The sequence below is a fragment of the Myodes glareolus genome, chromosome 3 (genome assembly GCF_982192425.1).
Source record: "Myodes glareolus chromosome 3, mMyoGla1.1, whole genome shotgun sequence".
In the NCBI taxonomy this organism is placed as follows: Eukaryota; Metazoa; Chordata; class Mammalia; order Rodentia; family Cricetidae; genus Myodes; species Myodes glareolus.
Window position 1 is genome coordinate 34,335,721 of NC_142028.1, and position 10,006 is coordinate 34,345,726.

The window sequence follows — 10,006 nt, forward strand, 5'->3', positions numbered from 1 at the left end:
AAAACTCTAAGAAGTCACACCTATAGTCATCCTGCAATTGGGTCAGAGATGGTCTCCATGTGAAGACACACTCTTGGGTCAGGGCCAGGTGTGTAACGTTGAGCTTGACACTGAGAATTGGTTTGTAAGATGTGGTGCATTTTATTTCCCATAGCTGGGGCTTAGCCAGAGGCATTCATGCTGCACTTTCTAAATACCTCAAAGACAGGCTGGGGCTGCAGCCAAATCAGGCAAGCTGTTGGCTTTGTGCCAGTCTCCTGGGGTAATCCTGAGACCTCTGGCTGAGTGCTTAGAGCTGAGTATCCCTTGTGGTCCAGAACAAGAAAGGCACTACTGCCTTCCAATCCCCTGTTCCAACACAATCAGGAATATGAAGAGGCTGAAGGAGAGACAAGGGGGAGGGCAGTTGAGATCAAGTCCTCTGTAACCTTAAAACAAAAGCCACATGTCTTTTTCGTATTCCCAGGGCCTAGCCCCTGACCCCCACTAGGGATCTCTTGTGATACAAGTAACACATGACTAAAATGCTCGTTATCAAGGCTTTTACATCAAATGCTCTTCAGTGGAGTGTAAATATTCCACAAAGAATTTACAGACTCTTTTAGGCTACAGTAACCTAACAAGAAGACTGGTTGAGACGCACGGAGCTATAAGAGTCATGGATGGAGACCTGGAAATTTGTTCCTCAAAGTATAGACTAGAAGGAAACAAGACTCAGCCTTCTGCTCAGCTGTCAGGAATGGGCCATCATGTGGCGAAGTCTGGTCCTCCTTCCACCAAGGTAGCAAATTGCTAACATGAACACCCTACAAGTACAAGGGTTTACTAGGGCTTAGTGCTGCAGAGGGTTTAATGCATGTGGCGAAGTCTAGTCCTCCTTCCACCATGGTGGCATGTTGTTGACATGAACACCCTACAAGGACAAGGGTTTACTAGGGTTTAGTGCTGCAGAGGGTTTAATGCATAGGCAGCTGTGTCTGTTGTTTTGGACCTGTGGTATAGCAGTACATAATGACAGGAACACACGACAGAGGAAAAGTTATTTATTTCATGGAAACTGAAAGCAAAGAAATTAAGAAGGGAAAAGTCCCAACAGCTCCTTCAAAGGCACACCCCCAATGTGTAGGACCTGACTATTGGGTTCTTCTACAGCTGCTGACATTATAGGTTAGGGCCCAGATCTTTAACATGTGATACGAAGGGAGCATTCAATACTTAAACTATAACACAAAGGTATTTACTGTATGGTAAAATCCACATAGACATTGGAAACCCACATGAACTTGGAATAATCATCCTCCAAGGACGTGTATTTCAGTGTCTACCTGAGTCTGTGAGCATCTACATGCTTGGGTCTGTCTGCACACACATGTTTGCAGTATGTAAACATCATGTTTATGGCTTATTATTAGTGAGAATTTGCTCACCTTATCCACATAGACTCAGCCCCTTTCTCTTCTGCAGTTGGGGAAATTTGGGGTTTCTTTGATGCTAATCCACCAGAGTTGGTTTTCTGCATCTCACTGAGACAGCTGTGGTTTGCTGTGCTCAGAAGCATGGAGTACTTCTCAGAATGGAGACTGAACAATGGGTTTTACCACCATTCCCCAAGTCCCTCTGTCCAGAGTCCAGGCCCTCTCCAAGTGCCCCTAGCTTTGATGCTCCAAGTAAGGAATGGTTACAGAACCCCTGGAAAAGCTCATCTTTCCCATTGCAGTGTGGAATTCTAGAAATGGTTAGGTCTGATGCCATTGACATTTTGACCGAAACTCCTTTATGGTTTAAGACAACATTTAAGTCATGTTTAGTCTTTGACTCATTCTTTTGTAAAATAATTTTAGTTTTTTAAAGCTTACCATGAAAATGAAAAGTTGGGGGGCAGTAAAGAGAGTTCAAAGATAAAGACTGAGAGCAGAGCATGTTGTAATCAGAGTCTTGAGAATCTAAGTAACAGGACTTGGGAGGCAGAGGCAGGCAGACCTCAATAAGTTCAAGGCCAGCCTGGTATTCCAAGTGAGTTCCAAGACTGCCAGGACTGTTACACAGAGAAACCCTGTGTCAAAGAAAAAAAGGGAAAAAAAAGAAAGAGAAAGAAAAAGAATATAAGCAAAAGAAGTAGCAGAGTGTAGAAGAAGTGGCGGGCTGCTTTTCGTCCTGCCCAGCTCCCGGCTGCCCAGCTAGCTTTACCCAAAATAATTACATGAAAACTGTATTCATTTAAACACTGCCTGGCCCATTATCCATAGCCTCTTATTGGCTAACTCTTACATATTGATCTAACCCATTTTTAATAATCTGTATCGCCAATTGACTGTGGCTTACCGAGTCTAGCCAGCATCTGTCCTGGGAAGGGGAATCGTGGCATCTGCCTGACTCTGCTTCTTTCTCCCAGCATCCTATTCTGTCTACTCTGCCTATCTAAGCTGCTGTCCTATCGAGAGCCAAGGCAGTTTCTTTATTAACCAATGAAAGCAACACATAGACAGATGACCCTCCTACATCAGCAGAGCAATGCGGAAATGGGGATGTCAGCAAGCATTCACAGGGCACTTCGAACATCAGAACACTGGACTCTGACTGTATGATGCCTCTTCTGTGTATGTAGAGTTCTGGAGCTGTATGGCATGGCCTTGGTCACACGACCATCTATGTTGCTGAGCAGAGCCACAGCAGTACTAGCAGTAGTTACCACCCTTGGCTGGCTCCTCTGAGCTGATGGAGTGACCAGAGTGTGTAGCAGAAGAAAGAGCTCAGACAAGCACAGGCTTTCAGCAAGACTCAATCTTTAAATACGGTCATTAGATCAGAAATCCAAACATTGAGCACTTAAGAGCCAGAAGGTACATAAAGGAAGAAAATGTTCGGTGCTTTCTATCTGCATTGGTAAGACTTGTGATCATTTTGCTTTTAATGTCTAGGAATGCCTTTAAACAGTGATGGAGCAGGGGACCTTTCAAGGTTTTTCCAGTTTGTTCCTTCACATTCATATCCTCCCCTCCCTTTATCAAGTCCATATCCCCTCCTTCTCTCTTGAATTTGTAACATGAAGGGAAGGAGTTACTCAGACCAAAGGATTGAAGGTACCAAATTTTCCTCAGCACTGATACAGCACAGAAACTCAAGGCACAAAGTTCAGAAAAACTTCAGGATACAAGCCACATCTCTGAGCCTTAGAAAATCCCTTTCCCCGGCATCCAAGAATCAAGAGCATGAGAAGAAAAAAGAAAGGGAAGGGAAGGGAAGAAAAAGAAAGGAAAAAAACAAGAGATAAATGAATACACACTTAAGAAAGGCAGGGACAGGCGACAATGTGGAGGTTACGTGGGAGAAGGAGAGCTATGGCTATGACAATCACAAGGTTACAGAACATTTATAACATACAGAACTCTCCTTGTCTTCCTAAATAAAGAGTGCCACTGTACCCTGAGCCACCAAGAAGAGATTATTAGACCCTCTTGGTCTCCAAACACAATTTGCCTTCTGAGGGCTGCCAGAACTCATGTCCGGCAATATGGCAGCCTTATGCTACTCTATACATGGAAATGCTGAGAAACCCATGGTGTGAAACTGGGGCATACTTGATTTTCATCCAGAAAAAAAATGTAAAATAGGTGTTCTTTCCAGTCAGTTGGTAAAATATCTGTGCTCAAAAGGTTAATTAAGTTGACTTTAAAATATTCTTTAATAATTAGAATCCAACTAAAGGGCTTCATTATGGCATTTTTACAAACACTTCGCTGGTTATCTTCCCCATCCACTCACCTCTCTGATCCCCAGCCCTTGGCTAGAATATTTCCCCCCAGGGTCCTCAGTCTGCTTTCACGTCACATATATGTCATGACCTCACTTTCCCTACTCCTCCCTTGAGGACTTTTCTTTCTCTCATGATATGCTCTAGTTTCAAGATCTGAAAGCACATCTCTCTATATACATATACAAAAATCAAAATCCAGAAGCTACACGTGAAAGAAAAAATGGAATACTCTTTCCAAGTATGAATTACTTCCTTTGATATGATGACTTCCATCCATTTTCCTGCAAATTCATGGTTTCATTTCTCTTTATGGTTGAAGAAAATTACATTTTGTATCTGTGTTATAGTCTTTTCATTCATCTATTGGTGGACATCTTGGCCAGTTCACTGCCTAGCTAGTTGACAGTGCTGCAGCAGTAAACAGAAATGCAGGCATCTCATGGTAGGATCCAGAGAGCTTTGGATCTATGTTAAGGACGGGTCATATCCTAGTTCTTACAGTTAAGAGGCTCATCTCAAAGGATTATTTCTCCTTCTATTGATAGTCATTATTTGCCAATTATCTAGAGTTAGATCTGTTCTATTTCCCCCATGCGCATAGCCATATCATCCAGTGTTGGTTCCGCTCACATCTTGTTTAGATTATGATACTGTTGAGAGTTCAAGGGTGCATCTACCCTGTCATATATAAGTGACATAATCTCACAGCCAATGTCTTGGTCCTCTGGCTCTTAGAGCCTCTCCATCACTTCTTCTGAGAGGATTTCTGAGTCCTAGGGGTGGGGTTGTGTAGATGCAACAGCTGGGCCTGGGCACTCCATGCTCAGAGTTTCTCTGTGTTTTGACTGGTTGTGGCTTTCTGTAGTATTCTCCATCTTCTACATTTGTATTAAGGGCGAGAGCTCCACTTAGCTAGGTGTCTAAGGATAACCCTGGTAATGCAGTGAAGGAGTGTGCTGGTTTGGGGAGTAGAAAGAGGAGGTTTTCCTCTAGGTTCCACAGTGGACCTGATGGAATAATTTCCACTTCTCCCCTGCACTTCCTCTCCTCTCGTGGAAGGAATTCTCTCAAACCGTTCTTGTAGATAAGACTTTTTCTTGGTCCTCTCTCTATATATAGTATCCATTTAGGAACTGTCTGGAGTGCTGGCTTAGGTATCAATAAGTGTTTTGATTTTTGTTTAGCTCTCTTAATTTTAACACAAAACTTTTCTAGACACATCACTCTTGATCAGCTTATGGCTGCTGAGAGATCCGCTGTTATTCTTATGTTCCTGACTTTGCAGATGAGTTGGCATTTTCCTTTACAATCTTTAATATTGATCCTTTGTTTTAATATTCTTATGCCATAACTATGATATGTCGTGGCAAGGTTCTTCTTTTGTCTACTTAAATTCTAGGGAAATAAGTGTCCTCAGTGCTTAGCTGTCCATTTCCTTCTCTGGGTTTGGTATTTTTCTGTGGTGGTTTCATTCAATAAACTGTGCCCTTGGACTTTGTCTCACATCTTCTTAGAGTCCATAAATTCGTAGGTTTGTTTTGGTGAACATATCTTAGAGTTCCTGGAAGCGTTTGACATGTTCTCTATTCTTTCTTTATGCATTTCTGAATGTATTATCGTCTCAACCCTTCCCCTCCAACCTGAAATTCATTCTTCGGCTTGGTCTTGGCCATTGATTTTATGTTTCACTGCATTCTTAAGTTATTCAATAACAATTTATCTAAGCCAAGGAAAATTATGATGTCTTGATACAAAAAGCCATTGCTATGTTGCAACAGCAAGAACAGATGTCAACATTGTAGCAACTCTCTGATATGAGAATCAAGTTCTACGTTACACTGTAACAGAAGGAAAATTTGAATAGACTCACTTTATAAAAAAAACATACGCTCATTTTTTAAAAGTATTTGGGATTCTAAGTCTAGTGAGTCTTATGCCTCCTGTGGTTTTATGCCTGCCAAAGCCATGATTTTTGGCATGAAATGGTACTCTATGTTTTGTTTTGGAACTGGCACTGTGAGGCAGGCTCCTCAATCCTCCTGACCCTACATTTATACTAGCTAAATCTGGAAATCTGAGGGACAAAAGCAAGGAAGGGTTTAAAGGAATTTTTCTCAACTTTCCATCCCCACCTGCCCCCAGCCCACCTAGGAGATCTCTTCTATTTCCCTTTCCCTGGGAGACCCATGTGTCCTCTTTGGGCCTTCCTTGTTACCTAGCCTCTCTGGGTCTGTGAATTATAGAATGATTATCCTTTAATTTACAGCTAATATCCACTTATGAATGGTTACATGCCATGTTTGTCTTTCTGGGTCTGGGTTACCTCACTCAGGGTGATTTTGGAGTGGATTGAGGGGGAGAGTTACTGAAAGAGATGACTGGAAAGGGGGGCATTTGGGGGCCAGGTAAAAACCTGGTACAGGGGAAATCCTATGAATCTACCTTGATGACCTCAGCTAAGATTCCTAGCAGTAGTGGATACATAACCTGGACAGGCCATCTCCTGTGACTACCCCAGCTGTCATCAGAGAGCCTTCATCCAGTCACTGATACAAATGGAAGCAGAGACCCACAGCCAAGCATTTAGGCCAAGCTCTGGGAATCCTGCTGAAGACAGGGAGAAAAAATTGGTATGAGCCTGAGAGGTCAAATGCATCACAAGAAAACTCATTGAAACAACTAAGCTGGCAAATAGGAACTCACAGTCTGAACAAATAACCAGAGATCCTGAATGGGATCAACTTAGGCCCTCTACATATATGTGACAGCTGCATAGCTTGGCCTACATGTGGAACTCCTAACAACCTATTCCTCAAACTGGGTTGCCTTGTCCAGCCTTAATATTAGGGGAGGAGCACAGTCTTCCTACAACTTGATGTGCCAAGCTTTGTTGATACCCATGGGAGACCTGACCCTTTATGAACAGAAACAGAGAAGGAATGGATGGGGGAGCAGAAGGGAGGTAGGGGAAGGAATGAGAGAAAAGGAAGTGTGGGAAACTTAAGTCGAGATGTAAAATAAATAAAAAATAAAATTTGAAAGCTACAATCTTATCTTTTAAATGCAACCTCTAAGTGCTCCTGTTTTTCTTGCCACCTAAGGTACCTTAGAACAGCAACCTATGATTTCAAGCTTCATCATGATGACAGCAAGCCTGCTCTGCATGAGTGCCAAGTGTCAGCAAGTATCATCAAGTACCTGCCTGCAGCATGACTCCTGACAGCCAGTTTGGGATGGGCTATTTTCAGCAAAATTGAAAACTTACCACGCCATCGATTCCAAGCTATAGGATGAGGATACATCTCCTCCCCTAAATAAATCACAGCCAGGACATTAGAAGTCAGTGTCAGAAGCACCTCCCATCTCCCTCCCCCATATTTATTTTATGTATGTTGATCTTTTGCCTACAGGTATGAAAGTGTACTGCATATATGCCTGGTGCCTGTAGAGGCCAGAAGGGGGCACCAGATTCCCTGAAACCGGAGTTACTGACAGCTGTGAGCTGCCATGTGGGTGCTGGAAACTGAACCTGGGTCCTCTGCAAGAGCTGTCAGTGCTCTTAACCACCGAGCCACCTCTCCAGCCCCTTAAAAGCAGTTCTTAAAAATCAAAGAAAATATAAAGCTTTAAAGGCTGTGAAACAGACAATAAGAGGCGACAGTAGATAGATGTGGTATCTATCCCTGCCCCAAAGAGTGTGCCTACCACTTTGAGATATGTGTGTCCCTAATATCTGGAAAATCTGCAACAGACGAAAAATAAGTGTACTTATATAGTCTAAAGCAGCTGAATCTTAAAATAGTGGATAGCAACTGAATGCACCTAGAAAAACAACATTTTAGAAACATTTTCAAAGATGCCTCCTTTACACAAGAGCTAGATTTAGAGCGGTCAGTCAAAGATTCAGAGATGGCAAGGTGGTTAACACGGAGCTGTGGAAACCCACATGTAGCACCCTTAATGCCAACTGACATTCCAAAAACGTGGTCAAGCTTTGTAACATAGGTAAAATCACTTAATAATGCTCAGTAACTTATTTCAATGTGTGCTGTTTTAATTTCCCAAATTAGAAAGAAAGACAAATGCCATTGCTACTGAACCAATCTCCCTCAAGTACCAAGAAAAGGGTGTTTTTCATATCAGTTAAGTTTCTTTAAAATTGAAATAAATAAATATGGAAATATATAAGATTGGTTTTAAAAGTCAATACATAAAAAGATAAGCTGGAATGCTCTACAAAAGTTTCCTTCCTCAAAAAGTCAATCCTTCAAGTTTCCGTTCTTGTACATTCAGAGTCAGACTGGCTGAAGGGCTGTGCACAGCCGAGCGCACCCAGAGAGTCTGAACACACGCTCAGGTGTCACCATTGCCCCTATGAAAGGGAATTCTGCTGATCTCCCTGGTGGCCAGTGTCAGGGCTGTAGTTGGACTTGGGATTATGGTGTGCCAAGTCTTCCATTTGTTTATGAGTATTTATTTTGTGCTTCTTACAATCTAATCATTCTCTAAACACAGTCATGACACAAAAATTCCCATGTGGAGTTCATCTAGAAGGACATTAATGATACATGTGAACGTTTCCAGCAGATAACCAACCCAACAATGAAAACAGAAAGCCCTAGCGTACGAAGAATGGAATCCACCATCGGTTCCCAAGGGGGATTGGTTCCAGGACCTCCCATGGACAGCAAGGTCCCAGGATGTCCATGCTCCCTATTTAACATGCCATACCACGTGTTGGCTTAGAACCCACGTACATTTTCCCATACATTTAAAATAGTACCTTCTATAATGTAAGTGCTACATAAATGGTTGCTTTAATGCACTTGAGGACATAATGATGCTCCAGTTCTTCCCGCTTTTTCTGAAATCATGGAACTGCAGCTGCAGGAGATTTTTGTGAAGCATGCAGGAGAGGCCGCTAAATTCTGTGGAGGCAGGCCCTGACTGGTGGAGCATAAAAAGTCTCGAATGGTTTTTATTTGTCCTCAAGTCTATCTTGAAAGAGAATTTGAGTTGTTCAAGCCAGAGAATTTCTCTCTCTCTCTCTCTCAAAAAAAAAAAACTTATGTCTAATCACCATCGTTTTAGTTAGAAACACTAACCTTGTTCTACCTGTGCCAAAGAGAAGGAAAAAAAAATCTAACATCAGTCAAATTTAAAAAAATCTTTCTGAACAAAATGGTTCAAAAACCTGGTAGCCCTCAGAGACCAGAGCCGATTCTGACTGCCTCCACAAACACGGGACATGAAAGTTATATCATTCAACACCTGCCTTATTGGGGTATAACTGGACAGCCTTCACCCTGGGATTGGGTGAGAACTCAGCTTTTATTGTGGGCTGAGTTTCAGTTGCTTGGTTTCCAGGGACTATACATATATTGTATTTCCACATGATTGCTCACCAAGCCAACTGTGGCATGCTATGTGGAGAGAAGACAAATTTTATCACTTACATACCAATATTGGGTTATTTTAAATGTAATACCCAGTTTGGAAAAATATTCCACACCCACGCATCCTCACTACCACCCCATCCACCACACACCTTCCCGTGAGATTGAATGGCTCTATAGAACTCAAACTTTACAACATGAATGAGGCCATGTCTGGAGTTTGGAGAACAGATAAAGTCATGAGTGAATGTGTATTGTTGACATACAATCGTGTCATACACACAGTCATGTTGAAGACCCCAATGCCTCAGACCCTTGGAAACGGCAAAACCTTCTCTGGTCCAAGTACAAATGTTTACCAGCAATTGACCAGTGTATGCAGAAACCATCAGCCCCAGCTTCTTCCTCCTGGACTGCAACCTGAGACCACTCCCCTGCAGAGATCCACTACAGAGGTGCGTTAACCTGTCTTTTCCAGCTATGTATCAGAAGCCCCACCCACCCCCACATCTTTATCCAGATGTATACAATAACTCTGCGTCCTTGATTCAGATGTCTAAAAGCAAAAAAGACTTTCCAGGTTGCTATTGTTGGTGCATCTCCATCTCATCGTTTCTGTATGTGTCTGTCTGTCCTTTCTTTACTCCGTCCGTTCATTTCTTCCATCACTCCAGTCAGGGTCCCAGGACCAAGCCCTATAGTACTCAGCACTAGAGAACAGTGCTTTGACCGTGGCCAGTAAAACAGGTACCTAAAGCCAACAGGCATCTGACATGGATTCCATCGGACTTAGTGGTTCTTAGGACATAATGGTTACTATGGCAATTGCTGCTTAGAAGTGGGAATCTCTCAAGTG